Source organism: Schistocerca nitens, chromosome 5 (genome assembly GCF_023898315.1).
Source record: "Schistocerca nitens isolate TAMUIC-IGC-003100 chromosome 5, iqSchNite1.1, whole genome shotgun sequence".
NCBI classification, from domain to species: domain Eukaryota; kingdom Metazoa; phylum Arthropoda; class Insecta; order Orthoptera; family Acrididae; genus Schistocerca; species Schistocerca nitens.
Window position 1 is genome coordinate 368,050,661 of NC_064618.1, and position 16,584 is coordinate 368,067,244.

At 43.7% G+C, this 16,584-nt stretch overlaps 1 protein-coding gene across 1 annotated transcript in view; it reads right to left on the reverse strand.

Annotated features, from left to right (window-relative positions):
• The window catches only part of LOC126260459 (multiple PDZ domain protein), a 1,565,360-nt gene that overhangs the window by 311,538 nt on the left and 1,237,238 nt on the right, over nucleotides 1-16,584 (reverse strand). The gene's annotated exons all lie outside the window — the stretch shown is intronic.

The following is a 16,584-nucleotide window of genomic DNA, read 5'->3' on the forward strand; positions in this document are numbered from 1 at the left end:
CCAGAAACAAAGCGCCAGTCAGTTCAATGGAAGCACACAGTTTCACCGCCACCAAAAAAATTTCGTGTAACCGCCAGTGCTGAAAAAATGATGGTGTCCATGTTCTGGGACAGCGAGGGCGTAATCCTTACCCATTGCGTTCCAAAGGGCACTACGGTAACAGGTGCATCGTACGAAAATGTTTTGAAGAACAAATTCCTTCCTGCACTGCAACAAAAACGTCCCGGAAGGGCTGCGTGTGTGCTGTTTCACCAAGACAATGCACCCGCACATCGAGCTAACGTTACGCAACAGTTTCTTCGTGATAACAACTTTGAAGTGATTCCTCTCCCTACTCACCTGACCTGGCTCCTAGTGACTTTTGGCTTTTTCCAACAATGAAAAACACTCTCCGTGGCCGCACATTCACCAGCCGTGCTGCTATTGCCTCAGCGATTTTCCGGCGGGGCCAGCTTCATGACCACTTATGTAGAATGTATAAAAACAGAAAATTCTTAACTTTGCTTTGTCGATGTAGAACCGAAACAGGTGACTAACGTAGATGCATGAAGAACTACAAAAATAACCGAGATACCTGAACAAATCCTTGAATATAGAGCAAAACTTCGAAACCCAGTTAACAATCGCAGTTAGCCGAGAAGCCACCTCGACGGCCTACAGAAAGAATGGAAGAAACACTATCAACAGATGATGGGAAATTAGGTGGAAAAGAAAGAGAAAATTTTCTTCACAAGTTCAGACACTGTCTCCAACTGAAAAGGCTCCATTCTTCACAAGGGGAGCTTTCAACGGAAGTATTTCTCGCCCACTCAGAAGTTAAGAATCAATATGGAAGCAGGTACTCGCATGCCATTTTAATGCTGGAGCGAGACAAAAGGCCGGCGCGCAGCGCTCGGCTGGGTATCGCTTTGAGCTCGGGGCGCTCGCCTTGACTAGCGGCGTCATCTGTCCGTCACCCACGACGGCCAATAAATGTCAGAGAGGCGTCGGCGTCGCGAGGCGTCCCACGCAGGATGGCGACGCTTTAATAAAGCACTCGCTGTCAGCCGCGACAAGCGAATGGCTCTGCTCTACCAGCTGACATCAGCTCAACTCGCCGGTCCAACATTTCATTCCTCGATGGGACGCTTCAGCGAGTCGTTCGACAAGTGGCCGCTGTGGAGCAGATGCGCTCCCGTGCTACAGGCTGCACAGCTCACTCTCAAACGATTGTATCACCAGCGTCGCTAATGTCTGATACAATACTTCAGTTTTCTATCACGTGATTGAGTGTTACTATCGTAATCACCCCCGATAATATGTCCCACTATTTGTCATCGTGTGTTAAGTACCATAAAAATTCTTTCATTTGAGCTGAGCCCTGCATCTGCCTCCACACACTACAAACCACTGTGAAGTGCATGGTAGACGGCACTTCCCACTGTACCATATGTTAGGGCTTCCCGCCATTCCATTCACGTGTCGAGTGCGGGAAGAACGATTCCTTTAACGTCTCTGCGCGCGCTCTAAGTAGCCTAATCTTATCCTCGCGAACCCTACGGGGGCGATAAGTACGAAATAACGTATATTTCTAGATTGGTCATTTAAAGCTGGTTCTGGAAATTTTATGAGTTGGTTTCCACGCTGTAGTTTGCAGCGCCTACGTGTTCACTTCTTCAGTATCTTCGTTGCACTCTCCCATAGGCCAAATAAGCCTGTGACCATTCATGCTGCCCTTTTTATTATGCGTTAAATATCCCGTCTTGGTCGTATTAGATGCAGGTCCCATACACTTGAGCAATATTCTGTGATGGGTCGTACGAGTGTTTCGTAGGCAGTCATCTTTATAGACTGCTTGCATTTCCCTAGTATTCTACCAATGAAGCGAAGTCTGCCACTTGCTTTACCCACACAGAGCCTATGTGGTCGTTCCATTTTCAGATCTCTATAAACTGTTGCACTCAGGTATTTCTACGAATTGACAGATTCTAACTGTGACTCATTGATATAGCGTACTATATTCTCAACTTTTTTGAAGTGCACTATTTTACATTTCTGAATATTCACAGCAAGTTGCCAGTCTTTAGACTACTTTGGAATCTTATCAAGATCCGACTGAATATTTGTGCAGCATTTCTCAGAGTGTACTTCATGCCAGATACCCGCATCATCTGCGTAGCTACATAGGCTACTTATTAATATTGTCAGCACATTCATTAACATACAACATGAACAGCAATGGTCCCGTCATACTTCCCTATTGTACGACTGACGTTATTTCAACATCTGTCGGTTACTCTATATTCATGATAACAAGCTACGTCTCTCTTACCAAAAAACCTCAATTCGAGCGGCAAATTTTGCTTGATACGCCTATACAGTCGCACTTTCTATAATAAGTGTAGGTGCGGTTCTGAGTGCAATGTTTTCCGGGATTCAGTTTACGTTATTCATTTATGTTATAAAATGTTTCGAACGAGTATTCTGTAAGGCTGTGCTTGAGCAGAACTCGAAAGGCATTGCTCGGGAAATCTCATGCACTGCCTGAGCTCTCGATCGCTCACTGACATGGTACTATCTACACGGCTAGTGTTACCCGTTAATGATGTACTAGGATTTTAATAATGAAAACTACTGTAAAACACGAATGGGTTTGTACGGTGCAGGAAATATGTGAAAAGAGCAAGTAAGAAATAAATGAAAGATCACAATCACGATTCAGTCTAATTCCCAAGCTTTCGCTCGTCCTGCTATCTAGCGACGTTTTTTGGTACTTATTAATAGTTTAATTCCTATTTAATGTTGCTATCTGTTTCGTACGAATTTTTTATCTTGTTTTCAAGCTGATAATTGTGTTAAGCGTTATTGTAATACATGAACAGACATCGAAATGCTCATTTGAAAATGATTATAGTCTTTAGCGACCAAATAAAATATTATTTATTCTTTGGATGGCTCCAGAGTCAAAACGTATTTTTGTAGGCAACATTTTCGCATTTGACAAAAGATCACCACAATTGTTTACATAGCCTCAGATACGTATCAGAAATCTTGTTGCAAATATGATCAAATTGAAGAGGCATCTCTACGTGGTACGATTCACTACTACGTTCTCCTGAGTTTCACAAAATGGCAAAATTTCAAGCAGAGATTTAGCACGCGCGCCGTGTGAGTCAAGTGTTGCGTGGTTTTTCCAACTGCGCTAGATCCTGTATCGAGTTCTGCGAAGTATCGGGACATTTGGGGCCCGTTCGACGGAGAGTGTCGCTTGCCCAAACCTTGTTGGTTGGTCGGCTGGGGGTTAAGGGACTAATCCGCGAGGTACTCAGTCCCTTTGTCCAGGGTAGCTCATCTGGAGTTAAAGACGTCCACCTGGGACGTACTCTGTTCATGAAAGTACGGAGAAGAGGTAAAATTGGGACACGGAAGGCAATACTGACGCCAGAGCTCAGAAATAATTTGCGGAGAAGTATTCGGACAGGGCCGGTACGTAGGTCAGAGTGGACGAGTCGTCTCCCAGACCACGTCCACTGCGAAATAAACGCCACTCGCATCCGATCCTCACCGACCCGATTAAGAGCGAAGACATTTTACAGAGCAAATAATGCCTTTTGTCGGGAGATTCAGAACAGCAAAAATGAGAAGGCTAGAAACGTAAGTAGCCGTCAGATGGACCATCAATAGTAAAAAACAAAATAGACAAGGCAGCAGGTGCCTACCACTAGTCTTCTGATAGGACTACATCATCAATTGTATCTGTAGCATAAAAAAGCAATTACGTAAATGAAACATTTACCATTCTTTTAAATCACATAAAATTACAACCAATGACGTGTAGATGTGCCGCTTGAGAGCGTATAGAGCTGTTATCAAATGGTATTAGTTCGAAACAAAGTGTAAGAATTCCGCGTACCCGGAAGATAGTTAAATAGCCCGTAAAATGAATTTTATCTATAGTCGATGCTGTCGAACTCCGTGACTGTTTCTTTATAGGGTGTAGAAAAATATCCACTAGCAGTCACAATAAAATGTTATTTATTAGTCACACGACCGGTTTCGGGCTTGCACCCATCCTCAGGTGTTTATACATTCATGTACATGTTTATACTGCTGGAAATCACTGTATAAATACAAAAAATTATTTGCTGGTGACTAAACAGATACAAGTGGGACAATTGTAAGTGGGGAGGCTGCATTTCACGAAAATACATCTGTACTTACATAAAGATGAAGCACCATTATTATAGTTACGTTGTGCTGACAGTTTTGCCACTTAGTTACACACTTATTATCATTTTCAAGTCCATATTTCAGTTTTAGCAAGTTTAGCTGCATATTTCACTATTACGATGTGCACCCGTGAAATACACTATGTTTACATACAAACATGTGAGCTGTTCAAATGGCTCTGAGCACTATGGGACTTAACTTCTGAGGTCACCAGTCCCCTAGAACTTAGAACTACTTAAACCTAACTAACCTAAGGACATCACACACATCCATGCCCGAGGCAGGATTCGAACCTGCGACCGTAGCGGTCGCGCGGTTCCAGACTGTAGCGCCTAGAACCGCTCGGCCACCCCGGCCGGCCATGTGGGCTGTGATCAAGAACTTAGACGTAGCAGATGTAAAGATGTTGCTCATACAGAAACATGTAATTTATGGTCAAAGAACTTAGTCACAGGAAGTTCAAGTGTGTTGCACATATAGAAACTTAAAAAACTATTATAGACTGTGAAGTTTTTTGATACACATTATGAAATTTTTTGATCCGCATTTTTGTCGTAGAACTTAGATCTAGGGAGTACAATGACGTTATGTATATGAAATTACTAAAAGCTAATACAAATAAAAATTTATTGTGACTGATAGCGGATATTTTTCTACACCCTAAATAGCACATAGTTTCAGGTTATTGTACGTAACCGCAAGGCATTGATACCGGTAGGTTGCATACTGCAATATGTATGTTTTAAAATTTGTTCAAGTCCTCTGAAGTTTACTGGCCAGCCATTTAAGAAAGAGCTTTGGAAGAGGCGCACCTCTCCTGAATATGCCAAAGCCAAAAACCACGCTGCTTTGTGGACCTCAACTGTGAGTATCCATCCGGAGTGACATACAGTAGAATGACCACATAAACTTAGTTGCAGGAAAAACAGGTGCCACACTTAGAATCATTGAAGAACCATATGGAAATGTAATTCACGTACGGAACAGTTAGCATACACACCTTAGTTGGCCTGATTCCTCAGTATTGCTTATCCGTATCGGACAATTGAAATTAAGTATTGCTAGAGCTGATATAGAAGGTTCAAAAAGGATCCACGAGTAGCCGCGTGAACGTCACCGAACTCCAGTGGTAGACGCTACAAGAGACGTGAAGGGTCACGAAGAGGTTTAGTGCTGAAATTTCGAGAGTATATGTTGTAAGAAAAATTGGGCAAAACATTACTTCCTGTCATACATCTCTCACAAAGTGCTCGTGGTGATAAGAAGGAATCGTCTTCATTAGGAGGATAGACAACGGTCGTTCTTGCTGCGCACAATGCACGACTGGATGAGGTATCACAAGAACCCGCGCCACATGTCGTAAGGTAGCTTGCGAAATATAGATGTTGATTAAGGGAGTTCAGTACTGCCTATTACGCAAGCTGCTGTTCTTATTAGTGGCCAAACAAGTTTCATCATCTTCCATTACCTTTCGGGAGTGGACCCAGGATATTACTAACTCTCGTTCCGATATTTCAGCTGACACCCTTTCAGTCATTCGCAAGGCGATTCGCTTGCACGAAATCTCTAAATCACTTTACACAATACTGTAGAGTACGCCTGGTAATGACTGAAAGGTTGATGGCCAAAATATCGGAAATAAAGGATATCCCAGATGTACGCCAGAAAGACGAATCAATATTCGATCCGACTGGGACAATTTAAGAAATATATGTTTCGTCATGATTGTGCCATCATCAGTGAGTACTTTTATTCAGTTCTGTTAAATGAAAACATATTTTAAGTAACAAGTATTCTAATGAAATTAAGTGTAAGCAGTTTGTCTTTTGTCATTATTGCCTTATTTCCTATCTTCAGGCTCATCTGTTGAAGAAAAACGATACAGGGGGTGGACAAAAATATGGGAACACTAAAAATGTAACATATTACCACGCCTAATACGGTGTAGGAAACTGGCTAGTATTCAAAACAGCTTCCAGTCGTCTCGGAACGGACCAATATAGGTCCCGCAAGGTTTCCAAGAGAACCTTTTTCCATTCTCCTTGCAAATTATTGGCAAGTTCAGGTAACGATAAGAGGGGTGGAGTGTTCAATCACATTTCTCTATAAAGGCTCGAAAGTAATGAGAGCTGGTGATCGTTGTGGCCAGGGAAGGTGCGGCAATTCGTTCTCGTACTCTCATCAAAGTCAGTCCTGCACGATGCGAGCTGTGTGAACAGGGGCCCATCTTGGAATGCAGCATCACCATTCTGGAACAAAGTTTGTACGATGGGATGGACCTAATCTGCAAAATGGTCACAAAATACTTGGAAATAATGAGACCTTTCAGAGTAACCACGGTCCCCAGTAACCATGGCGCCCATGGAATATCACGATATGGCACCGCAAATAATCACCGAACCCCCGCCATATTTCACTCTTGGGACCTAAACTCGGCCAGAAGTTCGAATCAGTTTCAAACAAGACTCATATGAGCATGGTTCATGTTTTATGGTTCCGGTCTCATGTTTTCCTGGTGCGAGCATTTGCATCAGCGGTGAGTGGTTTTAGAATTCCAGCTCGCGCTGCAACCCCTGTTTGTGGAGCTCCCTTCGTTTTGTTTTGGTGCTGACGGATTCGCCAGTGCGACATTCAGGTCTGCACTGACTTTTACAGATGTCGTAACCTGATTTATCGTCGCAGTCCTCTTCAATGATCGTCTGTCACGATCACGCAGCACACACTTTCGCTTGCGTTGTGGCTTAGCGGTAGAAGTTTTTCCGCTCTCGCTGTGTGCGGTATAAGTCTTTGATACGGTGCTTCTTGAAACACCAAACACTTCGGCTACTTTGGTTACGGAAGACCCACCATACGAGCATATGCAATTTGCCCATGTTCGAATTCACTTAGCTCCGTCGTGATGGAGTCACAACTACACAGAACACTGTTCTGACCACGGCTGACACACGCATTGAGCACACTGCACAGGTGTCGTTCACGATTAAACACGAGTACAACAGCGCAACATGCAGGCTTCGCTAGCTTCTGCATTTACGCTGAAGCATGCATTTCTCGAGATGTTTCCATATTTTTGCCGATCTCCGTCCAGGTTTCTGGGAAACTCCACTTGCAAGTTACACTTTTGAACTCCATAAAACACAATGTTGATGTTGCTGCTCTGTGTCTGGTCCCTGTTGATGCTCACCAGTTATCATGCTTACAATTATTGTGGCGCCAAATCTTAACTTCGTTTACTCTCTCTCTTTCTATCTCTCTCCTTCTCTCCCCCTCTCCCTCTCTCTCTCTCTCTGTGTGTGTGTGTGTGAACCCATTTTTGAACTGTTTGTGTCGCCTTTTAGTCGAAAAATGGTTCAAATGGTTCTGAGCATTATGGGACTTAACTTCTGAGGTCATCAGTCCCCTAGAACTTAGAACTACTTAAACCTAACTAACCCAAGGACATCACACACATCCATGCCCGAGGCAGGATTCGAACCTGCGTCCGTAGCAGCAGCGCGGTCCCGGACTGAAGCGCCTAGAACCGCTCGGCCACAGCGGCCGGCTATTAGTATTTTAAAATCTGTGTTTATTTTAGGTGGGTGGCCATTGCAGGCTGTTAAGTCGTCAGAAAATGCGCTATGAGAGTTAATACTTTTTAGGGCTCTGGGGCATTTGGAATACCTTGTTTTAAAATTTGTACATTTCTGTCCTATGTAAACTGACTGAGAAGTGTTACAGATAAATTTACATATGCATGACCTGTTGAACTTGTCTGGCGACATTTCCTGTGTTCAAGGGTTTCCTTTTGTTGTGTTGCCTGTCCTGTATCCTATTCGAACTCTCTGCTTCTTTCAGATGTATTCTGTGAAATAATTTATTATTGTAGGTGAGTATCTGGCATTTTGTTTTACGTTTGACTCTTGATATGTTATCTTCTGTCTGTAGCAAGTATGTTTGTTGAATTATTCTGTGTTGCGCACGGTTCTGTATGAATGTGGCATGTTCATTCCCTTTCCGATAGGGTATTTTACTGCGTAGTTTCTCTGTTATGTGAATATCGTAACTATTCTCCTCTGCTGTATGTTTTATTGTGTTTAATTCCTTTGCCTTTGTATAATTCTGTTTGTTTATGAGTGTTCCATTTAATTTGCGGAGCATGAATCTGAAGCTTGCTTGTTAGTATATGATTGGGTGGTTTGATTTGCTGCGGATAATGGTGCTTGTGGTTGTGGGTTTCCAGTATATTGCGAAATCATGAGCACAGTTTGTTCTTTGTAAGGAGATATCTACAAAATTTAGTTTGTTTTCTGTTTGCATTCCTAATGTGAAATAAATTTCAAGTGTGAATTCTTCATTTCATCATGTAGCTATTTTATATTGCGTGTGGTTTATCTAAAGCATTACGTCTTCATCATAACGATTCAAAAACGAGCATATATCTTCATATGTTTTGTTTTTGTTTTATTACGTACCAGGGCTATTCGGAAAGTAAGGTCTGATCGGGTGCGAAGTGGTAACCACAGTGGAAATACGATAAATCTTTGCACAGATATGTTGGGCAACGTCTCTAGTATGTCCGTCGAGCGCGTCACGCCTCTCCTTTCAGTTCTGAGCGCACAGTGAGCACATAAAGATGCCTAGCTGAACACTGTCTCCCGCAAAGTGTGAGGGCTAAGCGAGAGATTTCGCTGATGTCATGCAGCCCACATAACACAACTGTCCTGCAGTTCCGACAATTCTCGGCCGCACTCTGCAGGAACAATGAAAATGCTCCTGCAGCGCTTTCTATGTGAAGTGTTTGATCATCCACAATACAGCCCGTAACTGGGTGCCCCTGGGTTTCATCTCTGCTCACATGAACCGCTGCCTTTGAAGACAACTTTTTGGCACAGTAACGAGATGTAGACAAGCGTAGAGAATTGGCGGAAAGTACAGGCGGCTGCCTTCTATGACGAGGGTAATGGAAAGGCGGTACAAAGCTAGGACAAATGTGAATGTCGGAGCGGCGACTTTGTAGAGAAGTAGCTGGAAGGTATGAGGTAACTGTAGCAAATAAAACATTTTTGATTCTCACAGTGGTTCCCATTTCGCGACCGATCGGACCTTACTTTCGGAGCAGTCCTCGTTTCTAAAGACATCGTTTTTCGGATTGCTCATGAATATATTTGCTAAGAGACTACTAATTGGTGATTGGAAGTAAAACTGTTTGATTGCTGAACCCAAAGTAATTCTGCGCAGCTGTGGTATTGAGTGTTACATCGTACAGTCGACGGTCGGCACGCCAGTCGGGGACGACAGGGAAGAGAAGGCTGTGAGAAGACGTCAGCCAATCGCACGCTGACCGACCTCCCTTCCAGGACGACAACGCCACAGCAGCGGCCTCTAGGCGAAGAGGACATAAGCGCCACGCCCGACTGGTTGCGGCCCAGTTCGACTGCAGCGTCAACGTTAGTGACTTCGTTAGCTCCCTCTACGTAGCACAGACTTATATTTGTCTATTAAGAAGAGAATGATTATTTTGTATGTCACCCTTTGCTTGCGACACGTCTACCAAAGTCAAGCATTGGAAATTTCTTATTGTAATAAAACTCCTTATACGAGTTGTTTGATTGTTTGCCTAGCGAACCGAGTACGCAGGATTTCTAGACACAACACTGACAATGGTTGCCGCTTCTTCAATTTGTTTGTCTACTTTGTTGCCTTGTTGTTTTAGTCCTTGTGTGAGGATGCTGATTGTTTCGTCTATGGGAATGCCGCGTCTGAAATGTCTTTGGATTTTTCTGTATCATTCCTTTGTATGGCATTTGGTGAATGTGTTTTAAATATTTTTCAGTGGTTGTTGAATGTTTCTCAACTATCTTTCAGTTAAGTCATTGGTCATCGTAATAATTTTCAAATCCTCCAAGAAATCTAGTGTTTTGCCTGTACGTTGTGGCTTCATGGGTGTAGTTACTTTAGAGGTTTGTGTGTTTGAGTTATTTGTTTTATTTCTGCAGGTACTAACTCGGTTGTCAGGTTTGCTGTAAAATTTGGATGTTGAATCTTTCTTGTTTCTTTACAATGTGCTCAGGCAGTGTTTTGATGTCTTTCTTGACATTGCGTGTGTATATTAACGGTATGTTTCGTTTCTTTAATAAGCAGTCAGTTTAATTTGTTGGTGAAATTTATATCAGTTAGACTGATGGTTCTGTCATGGAAATTATACAAGGTGATCCCGTGATGATCATTCATGCTTTCTGGGTTGATCGAGAAGGAAAGGAAGGTGAAATGAGGCTAGAGGCAGCTGATTCGCCATTTTTCTATCTGAGCTTATTCGCTTTTTTCACGCTCCGACAGGAGTATTTTTCAGTTGGCGTTGTTTATCATCATTTTGAGTCTTTTGCTTTGTTTCTACTGTCATTCAGAAGTATTTCAGCTCCTCTGCTGTTTCTGATCTGCATGACCGATTTACGAGGCAATCTGAGCAGCCATCTTAGACTGTTTGCAGATGATGCTGTCATTTACCGTTCTATAAAGTCGTCAGATGATGAAAACAATTTAGACAAGATATCCGCTGCAATTTAAATAATGAAAACTGTGAAGTCATCCATATGAGTATCAAAAGGAATCCGTTAAACTTTGGTTACACTATAAATCACGCAAATTTAAAGGCTGTAAATTCAAATAAGTACTTACGGATTACAATTACTGATGATTTAAGTTAGAACGGTCACACAGATAATATTATGGGTAAAGCAAACCGAGGATACGAGTTATTCAGAACACAGACAAAATGCAACTGGTCTAATAAAGAGACTGCCTACACTATGCTTGTACGTCCTCTCTGGAGCAGTGCTCTGCAGTGTGGGTTCCGCATCAGATAGGATCGACGGAAGACATAGATAAATTTCAAAGAAGGGCAGGTCGTTTTGTACAATCAAGAAACAGCATCGTTCGACAACGGTTTCGCGGAGCTTCTGACGCCCCAGTCACGTAGTACTTCAGTCTTCTGCAGCTAAGCGGAATATTGATTTTGACTTACGTAGTATTCTTTCGATTTCGAGGACTGAAAATTCGTGATTCCCGCTATATCAATAGGAGCTTTGTGTCAAGTATGCTAACTGAAGGAATTTCGGAAGAGTCAATGACTCGGTATCGTTCCCTGAACGACGATATGTTGATATACATTAATCAGCCATAACATTATGACCACCGACTTACTATCGATATAAACCCGTCCAGGCGATACCAACGTCACCTGGTGACAAATGACTGATAGTCAAACACAAACGGTGCATGTAGTATCGGTGAGCGTGCTGTCCGTGTGTAGAGAGGGGAAGGCGCGTGAAATCCGAGGGTTGCCCAAAAAATTAATGCACTGCATCTTTTTTCTAAGCCGAAAACAATGCTACGAATGCGAAACGTTACGTACGTATTACTTGAAATTCCTGAGTGAGCGCGCCATGTTTCCGTCACTCGCGGCAGATAGCGTAGCTGCAGGGCAGTTTGAAAATGGCGTATGTAGGTGATTTACGTTAGAAGGAACGTGCTGTCATTGAATTTCTCACTGCAGAGAAAGAAACTGAGGGGAATATTTACAAACGCTTGTGCAAAGTCTATGGAGAATCTGCTGTTGACAGAAGTACAGTTAGTAACTGGATACGGAGGGTGAGGTCATCAGAAGGCGGTTCGGTGGAGCTACACAATTTGGAGCGGTCGGGGAGACCAACCACGGCTGTCACACATGACATGTTACAGCGAACTGATGTTGTCATTCGCGAGGACAGACGCGTTTACGACTCGTCAGTTGGCAGTTGGCAGTTTGGATATCCAAAAGTGTGTGCAAGGTGAGTCCCGCGGTGTCTAACGGTGGATCACAAATCGCACAAAAGAAACATTTGTCTTGATTTGTTACAACGTTTTGAAGCTGAGGAGGAGGAAGCCTTCTTGTCGTGGATTGTGACAGGTGATGAAACCTGGATTTAAAATTTTGAGTCCGAAACAAAATAAAATGGCGCCATTCTCACTCCTCACAGAAGAAAAAATTCAAAGCAACTGCTTCCGCCGGTAAGGTCATGATCACCGTGTTCTGGGGCTGTGCAGATGTGATTCTCATTGATGTGAAGTCAAGAGGCGGTACCATCAATTCAGAATCATGTGTTAGCACATTAACAAAACTCAAAACACGCTTCCGGAGACTTCGGCGCCACAGCAGCCCAGGAAAGGTTTTGCTGGAACAGGATAATTCTAGGCCCCACACAAGTCTGAGGACTGTTGAACACATCGCGAAACTGGGTTCGACAGTATTACCCCACCCACTCTACAGCCCTGACCTAGCCCCCTCGGACTTCCACTTGTTTGGGTTCATTAAAGGATGCCATTCGTGGAAGACATTTTGAGGACTATCAGGATGTGATTCACACAGTGAAGCACTGGCTCCACCACCAGGACAAGTATTGGTACCGACGGGGCATACACGCCCTTGTTCCGCGCTGGAGGAAGGCCAGACAACGGGATGGAGATTACGTGGAAAAATAGAGTGTGTAGATAAAACAACATTCTTTCGTGTGTGTCATTCTCATTATGTTCAATAAAGAATTGCTGAAGAAAAAAATGCGGTGCATTGCTTTTGGGCAACTCCCGTGTCTAAGTTTGGCCGAGGGCAGACTGTGATGGTCCCGAGGCTCGGCACGAGCATTTCGGAAACTGCACAACTTGTGGGTTCGTGCAATGCTGTGGTGAGTGTCTTCAACAAGTGGCGAAACCACCTCCAGGCGTAGCGTGGTTTGGCGGTCACCTCTCATCACAGATGTTGGACGTCGTAGGCTGAGTAGACTGGTAAAACAGGACAGGCGGCGAACTGGGGCGGAACTAAGGTCAGACTTTAATACTGGTCGGAGTACTAGTCTGCCTGAACACACAGTCCACCAAACACTCTAACGATGGGCCTCCGCAGTCGACGACGCATGCGTGTGCCAATGTTAACACAATGAATCAGTAACTACAGCTGAAATCGGTAAGTGACCATCGGTACTGAAGTTGGCGCAATGGCAGAGCGTTGCACGGTCTGATGAATCCCGATACCTTCTTTATCATGGTGATGGGAGGCCCGAATCCGTCGCCTTCCAGGGGGGCAGCTTCTTGACACCTGTACTGCGGGAAGAACACAAGCTGGCAGCGGATTAATTATGCTCTGGGGAACATACACGTGGGCATCCATTGGTCGAGTGGAGCTCATGCAGGACACCATGACGACCAAGGAGTCCCGTACACTGGTTGCAGACCACGTACACCTCTTCATGAAGATCATGTTTCCCGTCGGCAGTGCCATTTTTCAACAGGATAATGTGCCACAAGGCTAGGAGTGTGATGGAGTGGTTCGAGGAACACAGTGCCGAGTTCCAGTTGATGCTCTGATAACCCCCCCCCCTCCCCCTTCCCTAATGAGCCAGATCTAAACCCGATCGAATACATTACGACGCGTCGCCGCTGTTATTCGAGCTAAAGGTGGACATACCTGCTATTAGTTAGGTGGTCAAAATGTTCTGGCTGATCAGTGTATGCAGCTAGGCGAGGGGAGAAGCTTCGCTATGTTGTTACACCGTGGGAGTCTGCAGTGAGTATGCTGTAATGCAGGCCATGCAGGTGATCCACGATAGACGCCTGCGGGGTTTTCTCCTGCGCGGCACACGCGTCTGCGGGCTGCATAATCGTTGCCCCTCCAGGCGCCTGCTGCATGTCATCGCGTAACAGGTTCCCTTAGGCGTCCATGCATTTACGCCATACCTACATGTGGATGCCTTATTACTCCATAATCTAACATCAGTATTTCACAATTCGATAAAGGAATACAAAACTTCTACACAGCTTATTAAAACCGGAGGCCTACTGTTAATTTTAACTGCAATCTTCGTGAAGCAGAATATTAGCCTTCAAAGCGAACTGCAAATCTGGCCAGGGTAGTTACGCCCAAGAAGTAAGGAGATGAGGAAGTAACGACGTACACTCGAATATTTCCCAGTGGAGCGCATCTGCACGCGACACCAAGGTAGAGCTGCCATACGGATTTGTCCGAGTGTGGAGGGCATCCAGGGGGAGGCCTGGGGGGAAGGGAGGGGAGGAGAGGGGGGGGGTTATACAAGTCTTCAGGGTAAACCCGGACCTTTTCTGTGCCTGGAGAAATTCGAAAGATTGGAAATAAATAGTATGGAATAAATGTTTAGTTGAAATTCACTAAATGACAACTGGCGCGTAGGCAGTGTCGTTGGTTTTATATTAAATACATTTACTCTTTACTGAGAACAATCTGAAGCAGCCGGCAATTGACGATCGCACGCGCAGCACCGTCAGCTCACCCGCCAGTCGAGGAAACATTCCCCTTTCATGTCCCTGGCCAACTTATCGTCGACAGACTGTAAGTGTCCGGTAAAATAATCCGATTCACTCACAGTCTGGGATTTTCGATATCTTTTTCTGGGTTCGGCAGTTAAAATGGTTCAAACTAACCTAAGGACATCACACATATCCATGCCCGAGGCAGGATTCGAACCTGCGACCGTAGTGGTCGCCCGGTTCCCGACTGTAGCGCCTAGAACCTCTCGGCCACCCCGGCCGACTCGGCAGTTCAAGAAACGGCCGTTGGCACGTCTACACCAGGGCCTTATTTAATATCCATAGACCACTACGCTGAACCTGTGGCATGGGTCCTACAAGGGAAAATTTTGTGTCAACTAATCAGCAAAAACAGAAGTATATGGCAGTTTTAAATTAAAAGCTTGTTTGAAGCATTTGAGGTTTGTTATTGCCGTGCATAAAATTTTATTATGCAAATTATGATTTAAAGAATTTATAAAATAAAAAAAATACGTTTGTCATCCGTTTAAATATTCCTCGTTCTTTTTAACGGGATTAGTTTTTATGGCGATCCATAATAGAATATACGAAAACATGTAAAATCCATCTTATTATAGTGTCAGCTTGAAATCTGCTTTATATTGCTGTTATTTGCCAACGACAACTGATACAGCTGCCACAGAAGTTCTCTGTATTGTGCCGCAACTACAGCTACAGTCCTCATAGTGTTATAATGTTATAAGAGTGGTAACGACTAATTTTTGTATTAGTTTCCAACTGGTAGTAGTTCAGCTATTGTAAACAAAAAATACTTTTATAAAAATAAATCTGTATTTGTTTTAAATGCATTCGTGTATTTGCCTTCGACTTTTCTCACTTAAACACTCGATGTTGTTGGACGCGTGACCTGTCTAAGACGTCACGTGCCAGTAAGCTGTCAGTCGGGCTTTGGACCGTACGACATCTTGTTTGTTTCCTGCAATATCTCTTTAACGAATACCCGAAAACTGTTTCTTCCATCTTCCGCAGTTCAAGAATTAGTGTCTGACGAGAAGAAGTAAAAAAGAAAAAGAAAGTATCATGATTTGTATGAAATGAGGCACAGAAAAACCAGTTTTCTACGAAAGCAAACTTACTTCAAACTACTAAAATATCATTAACCGCTCTTTTAAAATTCTTCGCGATTTTGCCAACTGAAGTGCCACTGGGGATTCGAAGTGTGGGTGGGCGGTCTTTGGGAGTTGCATGCTGACTTGATTCAGCTACCCACTGGGTAATCTGGCCTAATCGGACCGTACAAACTAATTACAATATTTTACTATTATCACAGAGCATGCACCACGATATTGACACAAAGACATTTTTTAATTTAAAGCTTTTGATGTGCGGACCCCGGTGTAGTCCGGGGCTCCTAGGCTGCGCGCAAATGCAGCCCTGCGCGCCACTGAGATACTTGTCCGTTTAGAACAAGAACATACGCAGGATTCACAACTTTTGACAACATTATTGAGATTTTATAGCGATCTATCAGCTAAGTAAAATGAGGAAAAAAGTCTCGATCGCACAGTCATTTATTAAAAATATGACCGGTTTCGGCTTCCAGTAGTAGGCCATCTTCAGATAACGTACAATCCGGCTAACGATGTTGATACTTGGAAAAAACGTGCTGACCCAAGTCGCGAAACTGCATTATCTGAAGAAAGCCTACTACTAGAGCCTGAAACAGATGGCAGTTTCAATAATTGTGCGATCGAGACTGTTTTTTTACTAATTTTACATAATTAGGACATAGAATGTGTCTTACCTTTATTCCTCACAGCGTTTTGCTAACAATAACCGTAACACTACATGCCACAGTAATGTCGTGGTGTTCATCAGCTGTGTTTCGATTAGTCGGCTGTCGGTCTACGTCGTGGATGATAATGACGTTTGCTTGTGCGAATCCATGCCGACTGATATTGTTATAATTTCAGCTCCCTCGTCCACCAAAGCCCTCTCTCCCCGGTAGGAATTACACACTTTTTGAAGTGTCCTTGTTTTTTCTCTTCGAGTGCGAGGAGCCTC